This window comes from Diceros bicornis, chromosome 22 (assembly GCF_020826845.1).
Source record: "Diceros bicornis minor isolate mBicDic1 chromosome 22, mDicBic1.mat.cur, whole genome shotgun sequence".
NCBI classification, from domain to species: Eukaryota; Metazoa; Chordata; class Mammalia; order Perissodactyla; family Rhinocerotidae; genus Diceros; species Diceros bicornis.
The window spans coordinates 21,735,570-21,750,414 of NC_080761.1; the positions used below are offsets into that span (position 1 = coordinate 21,735,570).

The 14,845-nt window shown below is 43.3% G+C and overlaps 1 protein-coding gene across 7 annotated transcripts in view; it reads left to right on the forward strand.

Annotated features, from left to right (window-relative positions):
- The first annotated feature begins 767 nt into the window (after nucleotides 1–767).
- The window catches only part of CEMIP2 (cell migration inducing hyaluronidase 2), a 74,099-nt gene continuing 60,021 nt past the window's right edge, over nucleotides 768–14,845 (forward strand). For 2 of the 7 annotated variants that reach the window (XM_058565656.1, XM_058565662.1), the window contains exon 1: nucleotides 1,702–2,175. The gene's annotated coding sequence lies outside the window, so the exon portion shown is untranslated. The other 5 variants (XM_058565661.1, XM_058565660.1, XM_058565657.1 and 2 more) reach the window with 5 other exon arrangements.

Genomic DNA, 14,845 nt, shown 5'->3' on the forward strand with positions numbered 1-14,845 from the left:
GACTGGTGATGGTGCATGAACATGATGCAGTTCATACAGAAACTGAACTATAGTGATGTACATCTGAAATTTACACAATGTTGTAAGCCAATATGACCCAATAAAATAATTTTTTTAAAAAAACACCATCTGCCTTATTTTAAGAACCTTCCTCCCTCTCCCAGAGGGATGGTGGCTCCCAAAGCTGTGTAAGGTTTTTTAAGTTCTCAGCACTTAGACCGTGTTTCTATTTTGGAGGCATCTTTTCAAGGTTTTAATTAATTCGAGGATGCACTCTCGCCCTGTTTCGCAAACTTATATATTCCTGGCACCTCTAATTCAGTGGGTTGTGCGAGGTCTGGCAATCCAAGTTTTTTCAAAGTGCCCCAGGGGATTCTTATCATCACCAAGACTTGGAAACATTAAATTTTACAAAACCCTGAACCAAAACCCTCGAAACAGGGAATTCCCCTTCTCGCCTGCTGGGTGTGTCATGGTTACAGGACTGAGTTTTTATTAAAAGGGTGGGGAAAAAAAAGCAACCCTGAAAACTGAACAATCCTATCTGTACAGTATTCACTGAAAGAGTTCCCTAGCGGGAAAACTTCCAACTCCGAATTAAATAGAGGATGATGACGACCAGGATTTGGCAGTCCTGCTGCTGTCACTAGCTCGGGACCTCGTGGGTCTGACTGATCAAGCGCGGGTCGCGCCTTCAGCCGGAGCCAAAACTTTTCCAGGGTGAGAGCAGTTCCAGCGAGGGGGCGGCGACCGGGCTACTCCAGCCCAGTTGCGGACATCCATAGAGAGGTACTTCGCCTTTGGGGTGGGCGGGGGAGTGGCTTTGAGCGCCACTCCTGCAAGCGGCAGCCACTCCAGAGTGGCGTGGGCAGGGGGCGTGGGGAGCCGTGGGTATATTTATTCTGGCATGAGAGCGGAGTGTTGGGGCCGCTCAGAGCTGCCAGAGGAGCTGTCCTGAGTCCGAAAGCAGGCTGGTTCTTCGGAAAGGGCGAAGAACCCAGCGCCCGTGGTTGGCCAGGTGGGGGCGGCCGTGGTGCGGCGGTCGGGAGTTGTGGAAGTCCCTTTGGGGATGGTGGGGCGCAGAGTCAGGCTCAGCCGGGAGCGATGAAGGTCCAGTGTCCAGCTCAGCCGTGGGGTGAAGGGGCCGCAGTGTCAGATTCTGCTGGGGGTGATGAGGACACCAGAGTCCAGCTCAGCCGGAGGTAGTGTGGGCGCAGAGTCAGGCTCAGCTGCGGGGGGCTGGGGTACAGTCAGGCTTGGCCAGGGGGTGGTGGTGGGGCGCAGGCTCAGATTCAGCCCGGAGGTGATGGGGCGCAGGCTCAGGTTCAGCCCGGAGGTGATGGGGGCGCAGGCTCAGGTTCAGCCCGGAGGTGACGGTGGGGCGCAGCCTCAGGGTGCATCTAGGCCGGATGCGCGCGGCGCGCACGGGTAGCACTTGGCAGCCGCAGCTGGGGGCGCTGGTGGGGGGCCCTGCCCCAGCCGCGGTGCGCTCGGGCGCTGTTCCCGGGCGCCGCAGCGAGAGGCGCTGAGTGCCGGCGGCCGCAGCTCGCGCGCAGCGGGGCGGCGGGAGGAGCCCTGCGCGGCCGCCGCCTCCGCCGGCCGCAGGCTCCTCCTCTCCCTCCGCCTCCTTCGTCTCGCCCGCCCGCCCAATCCGCAGCCCTCGGCCCAGCAGAGCCGGGCAGCTTGTCTGGCCGGCGGAGGCTGAGCGCGACACTAGCGAGCCGCGGCGCCCGCCGACCAGGGACAAGCGCGACTCCCGGGACCCCGCTCTGCCGCCTCCTCTCCATTGTCGCGGGGACGCTCCGGCCCGCGCCCTCCTCCTCCTTTTCCTCCTCCTCTTCCTTCTGGAGGGGAAGGAGCGGAGAAAGCCGAGCGTCTGCTCCGGGAGAGAGCGAGCCGAGGCCCCTGTTCCCGAGGCTCGGGGCTGGAGGAGGCGGAGGCGGAGGCGGAGGGAAGTGCGCGTCACTCCCGGGAGGAGAGTGTTTCACCTCCAGGCAGAGGCTGCGGCTGCCACTTGCGTAAAAGCAGCGGCGGCGGCGGCGGGCGCCGGGGCTCGAGGGGCTCCTGGGCCATGGAGGGACGATCCGGACCCGGGGACGCCAGGAGCTCGGCTCCGTCTCTTTGGACCGCTGTGTAGGCACCTGAATTAGCCGACGCTAAGCGGGGGAGGGGAAGGTAAGAAGCGACGGGGCCACCCGCCTTCCGCCCTGCCTCTCTTGTTGCCCGTTCGGGGCCACTGCGAGGACGCGGACAGCGGTCCCCCCGCACTTACCCGGCTCCTGGTGGCCTAGCATTTGGGCATTTTTGCCGAAACGGAAAACATCCTCCCGCCCCCCGCAGCACCCTCTGCCCTCCCCCCGCGCGCCGCCTTTCTCTCTTTGGATTAGGAGTAACGAGACTCCCCCGGAGTTAAGTCCTCTCCGTAAGAAAGGGTCTTTGGGAACCACGTCTTGATTTCTCTCTCCCTCTCTCTTTTCATTACGTTTACGGGGAAGGAAACAATGGACCTTTGAAAGTCGGTGTGAACAGCCTTAAACTTTCTGGAGAGGGCTGGGGTGGGGGAATAAACCCCACAGGAAGCCGACTACAGTGAAAGGTTGATGGAATGTGCATTGCAGAGTCTGGACTTCACTGCGCGCGCGCATACGCGTTCTGGGTGATCTTTGTCTCTTTACTATTCCCCTGGGTTGGGGGGCCCTTCGCCCCCCCAACCCGGCTTTCTGTTAAGGAAAGGCGAGGCTTTAACATCGCGTGCAGCTTTGTTGAAAGCTGGGGAAAGCATTAGCACTGGACCCCACTCCCAGCTTTCCTGTGCAGAGTTGGGAGGTCTTGGCGAAGTGCTGCAATTAATGCTAGTTGCTACATCCCTTGCGATAAAACCAAGGTCCTGACGTCCCTGGATGCTCTCTGCTGAGGGTTGATGTGACATGTCACCAGACCACGCCATGGAGCGGAAACTACTCAAATTCTTCGCATAAAGTTAGGAAAACAGACTTTGATATATGTCTGCTTTCATCAGCAGTAGGGGTTAAGGAGAGAGTGCTTAATTTTAAGAACTTTCCTTCCGCACAGGAGCCTCTCATTGGCTTGTGTTCACTCTCCTTGTTTCAGTGTGACAGTGTGATGCGATCTTGCATAATTGCACGTGTGGAGGGTGTGCAGATGTCTCCGTGAGAAGAAGGTACGAAGTGAGAAGAATTTAGAGGAAGGGGGATGGAGAGAGGTTTCACCTGATCTGAGGGAGGCCCCTGTGCCTTTGGTTAGCTATGCAAAGGGCTCTTTTGAGTTTGCATTTCTGGGCAAAGCAGAAGAAAGTGCAGTAGGCACTTCCTCTGCTTAGTAAACATTGGGTAGCACCTTACCGCATTTTATCATTTACATTGAAATCACTCCCCTCAGCGCTCGCTGGACCTGCACTGCAGAGTCAGTGTGTGTGAGTGGGACTGGAGGTCTGTCTTCTGGCTTTCAGTTCAGTCCGCCTGGTGCTGTTTTAGCTAATGAATCTGTGTTTACAGGCTTAGAAAATTAAGGTTAGAAGTGAAGTCTGTGTCATCACCTGTTCTACTTTAACGGTCTGAATGAGCAAGCAAGCCAGCCGAGGACTGGTCATGGTGTGTGTGGACAGGGAAGTGGAATCAGTAAATTCTTACACGCTGCTTGTTTAGAGTTCCTTTGTCATGGCTCCTTGTTTGAGTAAGGTCTCCTTTCTTGATCTAACCTGTAACCCACAAATTTTCAGAAGTCTCAGATTTCACAACAGGAAAACAGAATGGGACAACGCCTCGTCCACGCTCTAATAGACCGATTCAAATTCAAGCCTGTTCTAAAACAGCTATCTTGGAAATGAAGACAAAGAGAGTAAGGTAGTCTTGTGGGCCATTTCTGAAGTTGAAAGGTTACGACTTACTAGCTCTGCACCTCTGGGCAAGTTTCTGGACTTAAGGATGATGAACCACACTTCAGAAAGAAAATTTAAATGAACACTATCAAATTCACAGTTTTAGACTCACATGGGATGCCATATGTAAATGTGGACCTTGTAAAGTGCTGTAAAATATTTATGAGTATTGCATTGTCCACTCACCCACCATCCATTCAGCTAACAATTATTAATCACTTATTGTGTGTCAGGCCCTCTGGAAGCAATCTGAATGCCTGCTAGCTTTGTGGAGTGTTCTAGTTGGATGGGAGAGAGAGTTGAGTGGAGTGGTTGAAGCTTGGGAGGTCACAGGGAATGAAGATTAATCTGCATGTTGGCTTTCATCTATAAAGAAAGATAAGACTATCTTTGCTGTTGAAGAAATGAGTCTAGCCAGGGAGAAAAGGAAGTGAACAATTAGGAGGCCTAGTAAGTGTGTAAGTGTTTGGAGAATTCTGCATAGAAAGCTTTAAGAACCCAGAGGAGGAGCAGATTTGGGTTGTGGGGGGAAGCAATTTTGTGAAAAACAAAATTTACTAAATCAAACGAAATAGTAGGGACTAAAAACTGGTGTCAGAGGTACCATTTTGAAATATAAAGATTGGAGGACTTGAAGTCAGGTTGAGTTTAAAACAAGGCCCTCACAGTTGCTAACCATTTGCTATTGGGCAAATCCCCTAATTCTTCATATGTTGTTTCGTCATCTGTGAAATAAGTTAAAAAATACTTGATGGAATTCTTTGAGGATTAACGTTGATTTAACTTGCTATGTATATGATAAAGTACCATACAAGCTAGTGCTGTTTGTTATCAAATGGTACTTTCAAAATACGTTCCTTTTAAAGCTATGAATAGATACAGATCGTAACTTTGTCCACCTGGTCTCGGTCACAGATTTTTATCTTATTGGCCCTTTCCAGAGTGTTCTGAATGCCATCTTGAGTGCAAGTCTGCAGGCTTTAGGTTAGCTATTGTCATATGGCATTCCACACTTGTTCAGGCATCTTCCCATCCCAGCCACAGGAAATCTTTTCGCTGCGTTCGGGTTGTGAGCACTAATTAGCGGGATGGGCTGTCTGGTTCAGGACATCAATTGAGGGCGGCTTGTCTGGGTCTGTGCTGTAACTTCCGCACTCTTTTCTCTGCCTCTCAAGTCAAGCTAGCCCTTGTGCTTTCCTCTATCCTAACAAGAGGAATATAGAAAAGGAAAAAGAATGGAAAAGAAAAGCTGTGCATCTGAGTTTTTGAGACCATGAAATTCACCCTTACTAATTTTCTCCATTTGTGAAGAGGTGTAATTTTCAATTACCCTGTTAAAGAGAGGCTGTTCTCTCAGAAGCAGCAGCTGCTGTCTAGGTGAAACTTGAATCTGTAAGCAATACTTGCTTTAATAGACTTGCCTTAATTCTCCACTAGAAGTGGACTTAAGCTCATCTGACATTTTAATAAATTGCCTTTGATAGAAATCCATACTCAGATATTTAAAGCTGCGATGTAAAATGTGACTTTTTTGGGGGGGAGGGCAGTATGAACGTAAATCAGTTTTCAGGACAGTGCTACACATGCTGAATCTTAGCATGTAGTTTGAAAGGGCCTTAAAAATAATACTAAAACGTGGAAGTTGAGACCCAGAGAGGCTAACTAATTAGATAAGGTCGTATAGTAAATTAATGGCTAAGCAAGGACGAGAGTCCCTCTGTCCCTATTTTCAGGCAGCACTTTTTTCCCTCCAATATTCTCTCATTTGTTCCTGTTTGGTTTTGTTAGCAATTTAGTTATTTTAATGTTTTAATGGTGAAATAATTTGCATTTGGGCTTAGAAGCCCATTGCACCCAAGTTTAACGACGCTATACCTTCTTTTTCGTCTGGGAGAGTTGACGCGTGATAGGGCGCACATAGTGGGGTGATGTTACTTGTGATAAATTTCTGTCAAATGAGGAACTAAGTGTAAAAATAACGTTAGCTTTAGTTGCATTTTCTATATAAGTAGCACCCAATTTAAAATATTGTAGAAGTACACATTTTTTAAAGGGAGTAAGTTCCTGGAAACGTTATTCAGATTTGTGTTGTGAATCATATTAGAAATACGTTTGCGGGTTCTTTGTTTCCCCTGCACTCGCTTTGGGAAGGCTTTAATGTTGGTTGTCAGGAACTGGGTTCAGCAAATATTTTATTGCATTCCCAAGATAGGCAAGGCAGCGTGCGGGGTGCTGTGAGCAATACAAACATGAATGAGACTTAGAGTCTTTATTAAAATGTCTCTTTAAAGTGAAACAGACTGGGAAGCTTAAAATACAGAATTATTATCTCCCAACCGGTCAGTCCTTTGATCTAGCAGGCAATTCTGCTTTGAAATTGTTATTATTAGACTAACCTTGTAACCAGATTTCTAACAGGACATTTATTTTCATTACAAGGTAGCAAGTGATAAACCTTTTACATTAATTTTATCAGGGTTCCATCTTTGTTTGGACAATAAGTAAAAATTTGGCAACATTTGATAAGATTTTGTAGTATCAAAAGTTTGTCTAGGAGAGCTTGTGGCAATCTTAGCTTTACTATATTAAGAAAATGGCTGTAACACTGCATAGAACTGTGATTGGAACATTGTTGTTGCCTGAAAGGGTTGAAATTTAAGACAATCCGAATTGAGCCACTGAGAAAAGAACTGTCATCATTGACTCTGAGTTTGATGTATCTTAAAACGTATGACTATCTACCACAAACTAGATGGCCCTGTCATGTCTGATGTCTGACTCTCTCCGAAGAGTGAAATTGTTACTGATTTGGGGGCTCTTGCCCAATTATTGGCTTGTGCTTGGAGACTGCAAGCCTTCTGTTGTCATACTGGCCTCCACTGGTGGTGACTCACCTCCCTGAAGAATGAATAGCTTTTTACATACAACGAGATTGGAAAATTAATTATTACATTTTAGGCATTGGAAAGATTAAGTTGAACACAAGGACAAATGCCTGATTCCGGTTTCAGAAGGAATGAGAAAAATGAGTCATTTTTTTTTTTAATTATGGTAAAAAAAAAAAAAACCCACATACATAACATTGTTTCTTTTTCTGTTTTTGGCTTATAATTTTCTTCCAGTTTTATTGAGATATAATTGACATATAACATTGTTAAAGTACAAACATTGTTTAATACCACCAGTGCTGCTACTATAAAATCAACTTTATTTGAGGATTTTAAAAATATTATACTTCATTAATGAAAAAGATGTGGCTTTAATGGTTCAATAGGTGGTTGGTGATAGCCATCCCCTAGCCATCCTGTGTTACACTCAGACAGAAACAAGGTGCTAGTCGTGTTGGGGAGCTAGCAGTTTGATAGAAAGTAGGCTGTATATGGAGGTATAGTTGAGAAGGCCAAATGAGAGATGAGTCATCTTTTCAGCATGGTTAATGATATCTTTTGATTAATGTGAATTGCTTTCCCAAGTGCCTGTGCGTATTTAGACACCGCCTGTCCTTACCAGACGGCTACCGTTCACACTGTCTGGTCAGCTCATTGATGACTTTCCCCAGCTGCCTGGTTACCATGTCGTCAGAGCTCAGCTTTAACCTTAAAGTATGTCTTCCTGCTCCCTGTTTGGGCTTGTGGCACTTGAGCTCATCACGCAGCCCGTTGCCTGTCCTGCTGCTGCTGGCCATATTCTGTCCCTGTTCCGCTGTGCAAAGTCCAGCCGCCGCTCTAGTGCTGAGTAATTGCTCATTCACTGGGGGTCCTGCCTCTTGACTCTCTGACACGCTGGAGTTTTGATGAACATCATGGAGACTTTTGAGGCACTATAATATGGTCCCTTTGGTAGGCTAGGTTTCTCGTGCCCTGGGAGGACAGGGTCTGTGACTGATTTGTATTTTGGCCAGAAACTCACCTGCAGTTGACACCCTCCCTGTGACAGCCTTCCAGAGGATATGAAGATTGCATGAGTTTGTTGTTTTCCCCCCATATTGGTCATTGTTGGACAGTGGGTTGCCATTTTAGTGGCAGAGTTCAGTGCTAGATTTCAGTTTATACACACAAAGGAAGCTAGCAGTAGTAGTCTGATGGTATACATTTGGGTGAGTAAGTTTGCCAGAACCCTTAAAAATTTAAACTCTGTTCCATTCACAGGGATTTAATAAACTCAGGCGGTCAGCTCTTCAGACCCCCCAGCACAGTGTCTTTGCCCCAGTGTGCATGGTGATTACTTGTTGACTTGTGTCGTCTCCCAACCCCCTCAACACTGGGCTTTGAGCTCTTTGAAACTAGAGATGGTGTATATTTTTTTGCACCACTGGGTCCCCATCATCTAGCAGGGTCCTCATCTCATAAAGGATGCTCAAACCTGAACGTGTTCCCTGTTTGGCAAGGCTTTTCTTTCAGTGGTTATAGTTGTATTAAAAATAGCTTATGTATTGTAGGTAAAAGAAATAGTACATTTGGATTCTGGTCCTAGCCCGGCCATTAATAGAAACTTTGCTTTGATGCTGGCTTGAGTAGCCCTGGATCATTCCACTCTGGGCATCTCATTATTCATCTGGAATATTTCTTAGCTTGAAAGGCATGTCAAAACATAGTCGTTAAATATTTCCTACTGTCGTTGCATTTTGATATCTGTATATCACTAGATCATGAACTTTTGGTACGCCTGTGCTTATTTATCAAACACGTCTCTGTTGACTTTTCTTTTTCCCACCTTTCAACATAACTTTCTTGGATCTCTCTTCTTGAGGAGTATTTTAAAGCTTCATCCCTGGCACTCGGCAGAGAATGTAGCCCACGGGCAGCTCTGCCCTTTGCTGGAGGCTTAATTAAATCAGCCTCCCTTAGGTCAGCCTTTGGTTTTGGTTCTTTCTTTCGAAGGCCAGCTGCAAGGCTGATGACATGCCTGCGCCTGCCGTTGTAAGCCTCTGCACAGCCATCCGTCACTGTCAGCGGGTCGGGAGCCTCTCTGCTGTGTCCTCCCCGCCGCTGGGGAACAAGGGCGAAGGGGGATGGCTAAGGAGCATTGAGAGGGAGGGGAGAAAAGAGAACAGCTTTTCAGTAGAAAGAATTGAGGAGAAAAAAGAATCTGAGGAATAATAATCGGAAACCAGGAAACAGAAGTGAAGAGCAGAAGACTGGTAGGTAAAATGACCCTCTCCTTCTTTCTCCAATTTTCCAGGTTGAAGAGCAATCTTCCTCCAGTTTTGAGTATCCTTTAGGTCTTTGCTTCCATCCAGAGACCTGTGTACTTTGCTCTTTTCTTATTTTACTTTTGATTGGGCAAAGAGTGTTAGATATTCTTCATTGTCCCTTTCTCCCCTGTTGGTCTGTAAATCTGTATGTTTTTCCCCTTTTGCATCTCCTTTGTTGCCTATGATAATGTCCTCCGGCCTTTTTGCCATATCAGCCATCTTGGCTTGAGGGTCAAGCACAGCTTTCCATGGACCTGCTTAACAGATTTGAAAAAGACAGGATTAATGAGTATATTTGGTGGCAGAAAAATCAGACACCTGCCTCCTGTATCTTGCATAAGTGAGAGGAATATAAGAGTGAATTAAAAATGTTTCTTAAAAGTCACTTATTTAACTTTAAAATGGGAAAGTGTTAACTTGATTTTCTTTGGACATTAGATATTATAAATAGACTCTTTGTTTTGAGGGACCCATATTTTAACAGGAGATTCAGTATTTGTGGAGGATATATCCACTTTAATGAAATTGTAGCTAATTTGCTAATCTGAATTCCTTAAACACAGACCCATAAGCTTTTATTGTTTCATTGTTTTCAACATAAGCGAACTCTTAGTATTTTCAGTTAATTTTTGTTTTCCAGGGAGGTACTATTTTCTGACTGTAGTTTTCTAGCAAAGAGGATGTAGCTTAACTGAAAAGTGAATTTCTAAGGAGGAAAAAAACTATCTTCTAACTTTAAATAATACTCCAATTTAAATGCTTAGTGGCAAAAAAAATAATTTTTAGTAAATTTAGTTTTTTTTGGATTATATATTTGAAATGTCCTTTATAATTTCTCTATACGCTATAATTTTAATAGCGTTAATATATATTGGGAGAGTTATATCCTTTTGAGGAGGAGATAATGTGAACAATACATGGTACCAAACTAGAAGTCTGATATATGCGGTGTTTATGTATAATAGTAGCTTGACTTTTGGGAATATCATTTATCATGTGTGTCTAAATTGACCAAGTGGATAAAAAAGGTAGGAGAATAGATTTGAAGTTTCTCAGTCCCTTATCCTTTCACTTCATAGGGAAAGGTTTATAATTAAGGGTTCGTGCATTCCCTTCTACCTCTAAACATTGGCCTGGGTATGCTCAGCTTAGTAAGAGTGAACCAAGGATCAATGCAAGTAAACTAACTGTGCAAAGTGTCTTATTTCTTGGGAACGTGCCAGACAATTGCAGGTGCTGGTGACTCATCTTGATTTTGAGAGTGGGAGGAAAAGAAGAAGTGAAAGGTAATAATGGAGAACGTGTCTTATGCAACAGTATGAAGGCTCTGTCCTGTTGGGAGGTTTCAGGGTATTCGATTCCTTGGGAGTATGCTTCCACAAAACCAAGCAGATCTCTGAATGAAAAGGAACTTAATTTTTTCCCACCACCTGTCTGTTTTCTCCCAAATAGCCATATGTAGAGAGAATTAGCGATTATGCTGAATTCCTTTGCAGTCGTGGTTGTAGAAAAATATATTTTATCCTGTATGCTGTGGGAATAGAATATGTAATAAAATATGTTCCTCTAAACTATATGTAAAAAGATTTTTCCCGTAGAAACTAAGTTTCAACCTCTGTTTTTGAAACTCTTTATAATACGTATTTAAATATACAATCTTCATGGGAATATTGATCACGCTTAAATATTTGTTTGACCAATTGTGAAATTAAAGGGCCTAAAAGTCAACTTTGCTAATAAGTTTATTTCTTACTGAATAGCTTTGTATGATTGAGGTAGTGAGCTCACTGTTTATCAGCTATAGGCATAATCTGAATCTAAAACAAAACTAAATGAAATACCCTACCACCCCTCCCCTGAAAAAAAACCCCAAACCTGAAAATCACCTTAATGTTACTCTGTTGTCTTTCTCCTAAAAATAGGATGATAGAAGTTGGAACCATTAACTGAAAGTTCAAGACCATTAGGAGATGGTTAAAAATTTTATTAGGTCATAATTACTAACAATTATCAACGTCTATGATTTGTTTTCATAATAATTCATGAACACTTCTCTTTCCTGGCGTGTTTTACTTTTTGCTGTGACTGAGCATACCAGTCAATGTGTCATAAAAACCTACGCAGATCTTAACAAAAGGAAAAGTTTCCTCAGCCAGATTTTGGCCAGTTGTACTGAAACTCTTGGAAAGCAAAGACTGTAACTTGTAGAATTGACCTTTAAGTTGGATGCTGTTTCAAGAATTATGTCCTTGATCAGTAGAAACTTGATGAGATCATGCCAGCTTCTTGACTGTTCCTACAAGCTGAATTTTCCATTCAAAAATAAGTTCTCATAACAAGTGCAGGTGGGAATTAAAAGAGCTTACATGAATCAAAAGTATTGCATTTTCATTAGGTGTTCAATATGATGGGGCCAATATGCATGGCCAGCCGTGGGACCCGTTCTGCACTGGGTTGGAGGGGCTGGACGATTTTGAGGACTGAGCATATGGTTTACAGGGAAAGTGTCCTCCACCACTGTGCACGTGTGGGAGGCATTTGTCTTCCATATTAGCATCTCAGCAGTAGAAAGAACATGAACACTTAGCCCTTTTAAAGAGCTCTTATTAGTTTTGAATTACTTTCCCTTTGATCACAGCATTTATTGGCTGTCAGCATAACAGTATAGAGTGGAGTGGAACATTTTTCTTTTTCCTATATGCCTACTGCATTTCAGAGTGTGTTAAAACTGTTACAAAATATTATACAAGGTTGAGCTTGTCGAGAGGTTTGCTGCTCTTTATCTTTAGAATTCCTGTTTGCAGTATTAATAATACCTTTTAGTCACCCACTAGATTGCATACTAGGATTGCATTTTGTAAAAACTAATGCGTTGACTTTTTTTGCTTTAAATGGTAAAAGTTCTTAGTTTTTCCCAAATCAGGGCAGCTGATATAGAGAGATTAGACAAATTTCCCGGAGCCTCAAGGATGTTGAAGAGGGATTAATGGGAAATTCCAATCTGTGTGTGTGTGTGATATACAGAGGAATACTGTGATCTAAGTTCAACAAGCATTATGAGTACCTACTGTGTGTATGGTCCTGTGAGAATACCAAGATGAGTAAGACGTCATCCCTGCTCTCAAGAGGCTTATAGTCAACTGCAGTAGATGGACAACTGCATGCATTGACTGAAACATAAGGCAGAAAGCAAGACCATCCATTAAGAGTTTTAAACAGTACAGGGAAGAACAGGAAGAGAACTTCTTGTGGAATCCTGGGAAGGCCTCATGGATGAGATAGCATAGTGTTTGAAACTTTAAATGACAATATCTCAATTTTCTTAAAATCGTGTCCCTTTTTGTAGATCAAAAAAATTGAACCACCATGATCTCCTTCAATGTTATTGAAATTTCAAAATAAATTACTTTCTATGATTACTATTGTAATTTATTACCAAATAATTGAATGCTCTTACCAATGGCACTAGCCCCTCCTACTTTGAGCTACTGTTTGAGGTTATACAACGTTTTTATCCAAGAGAAGAATTTTATTTAAAGTGACAGCAAGTTTTTAAGGTGGTTTTTTTGTTTTTGGTGAAGGCAGCTAGGAATTAGACAAAAGTACTAGGTTTTGAATGATTCCCTTTTTTTTAAGCATTTGCATTTGTATCTTTTAAGTTGATGTGCTGGTTTCATATTCTTAGTGATTTCTTTCATTTTCTATTTTAAATGTTTGCCTAAATTCCCTGTGCAATTTTTTTTTTTTTGATGAGAAAGATCAGCTGAGCTAACGTCCAATACCAATCCTCCTCTTTTTGCTGAGGAAGATTGGCCCTGGGCTAACATCTGTGCCCGTCTTCCTCTACTTTATATGGGACGCCACCACAGCATGGCTTGACAAGTGGTGCGTCGGTCTGCTCCTGGGATCTGAACCTGTGAACCCTGGGCCGCCAAAGCGGAGAGTGGGAACTTAACTGCTATGCTACCAGGCTGGCTTTCCTGTGCAAATTTTTAAATGCATAATTTTTTAAATTACCAGCCTTTTGGGCTACCACTTTATATCATCCAGTAAATAAACACTCCCAAGATAATTCTCTCAAGGACCATCTAAATATCAAAAATTATGCTTCAAAAACATTGTGGAGTGCATTTCCAAGTTCAGTATGAATGACTTGGTCTGTCCCTCATTTTAGATTATCTGTTTTTAGGGACACAGGCTGTAAGAGCCCTTAAAATATATCATAAAGTACTGATGTGCTTGTTCTGCATAGTATGTGCTTTCCACCAGAAATACAGCCTTTTAAAAAATGACATGTAATACAGACAAATTAACGGTGTATTAAGTAAAAATGTTGGTTTGTAGTAAAAACTTTTAAATGGCAGCTAATCTTCGCCTTGAAGCCTTGAGAACCAGAGGAAAGTCTTCATCCTCCTTCCTCTGTTAAGTCCCTCCTTTGTTCTTAAGACCCCAAACTCAAACTAATGCTACAAGTACTAACAACCTTATGGATTAACCAGCCATTGTTGGGATAGCTTGGGAATCTGACCACCATTTTTACAGTATTTCCTTGGTCAATTTCAGTCTGCCTTCAAGCAAGTGATTTAAAATTGAATTTAGGAATTCTATTTCTTAGAGATGCTGCAAATCTTTTGCCTGTCCCCCATAATTCCTATCGCAATCCTCTAATGACTGCAAGACATCACAACTGCTTATTGAATGAGGGAAAGGTCATTTTTTTGTCAATGAATAATTTAAATCTATAGCTAGCCATCAATATATTTTTAAGTAACTGATTCATACTACTACTCCTAAAGTAAACTCATAAATGTAAAGTGAAACCCTAAAGCAATGTATTTGGATTTTATATCTTTGAAAATTTTAGTAAATTCAGAGGGAAATCTGTATAAAATATGACTTTTTTATTATAATTTTATTCTGAGATATGGTTGCAGCAATGTATTACTTCTTAGGAAAAGAATGATTGTATTTGCTGCTTATGCATTTACATGTTTTTCAGTAAAATATAGCTAATGGGTTCAGAATATACATATATATGTATATATACATGTGTATATATGTACACAATTGTATATATATATATATTTTTGTAAGGAAGATCAGCCCTGAGCTAACATCCGTGCCAATCCTCTTTTTTCGCTGAGGAAGACTGGCTCTGGGCTAACATCTCTGCCCATCTTCCTCTACTTTATATGGGACGCCGCCACAGCATGGCCTGACAAGCTGTGCATCGATGCGCGCTCGGGATCCGAACCTGGGCCGCCAGCAGCGGAGCGCATGCACTTAACCACTATGCCACGGGGCCGGACCCCTGTATATATGAGTAGTGTGTATATATATACATATATACATATATATACACACAAAACTATATATAGTTTTGCAGAATAATTATGGGGAAAAAACAGCCATGGTTCTTTTTGACTTATTGACCATTTTAGTTTGTGGCAGACACCATCTGAATTCTCATGTTAAGATAGCATTTTGTGAACGTGAAGACACCAGTTATTCCCAGTGGGATGGTGACTTCATTTGGCCTCTCACTGCCTGTTGTTTTATTGTGGGTACATCGAGAGAGACATTATCTCCCACAAAAGGGTCCGCCAGCCTTTTAAGTAATAACAACCTTTCTCAGCCTGAAATAATTAAGGATCAGATGATTGCAGCCTCAGACAAAAGATTCCCACTCACTTTTCAGAGCAGATTATAGTCATGATTCCCCCCACCCTGGTGAGCCTGGCACTCAAGAATAT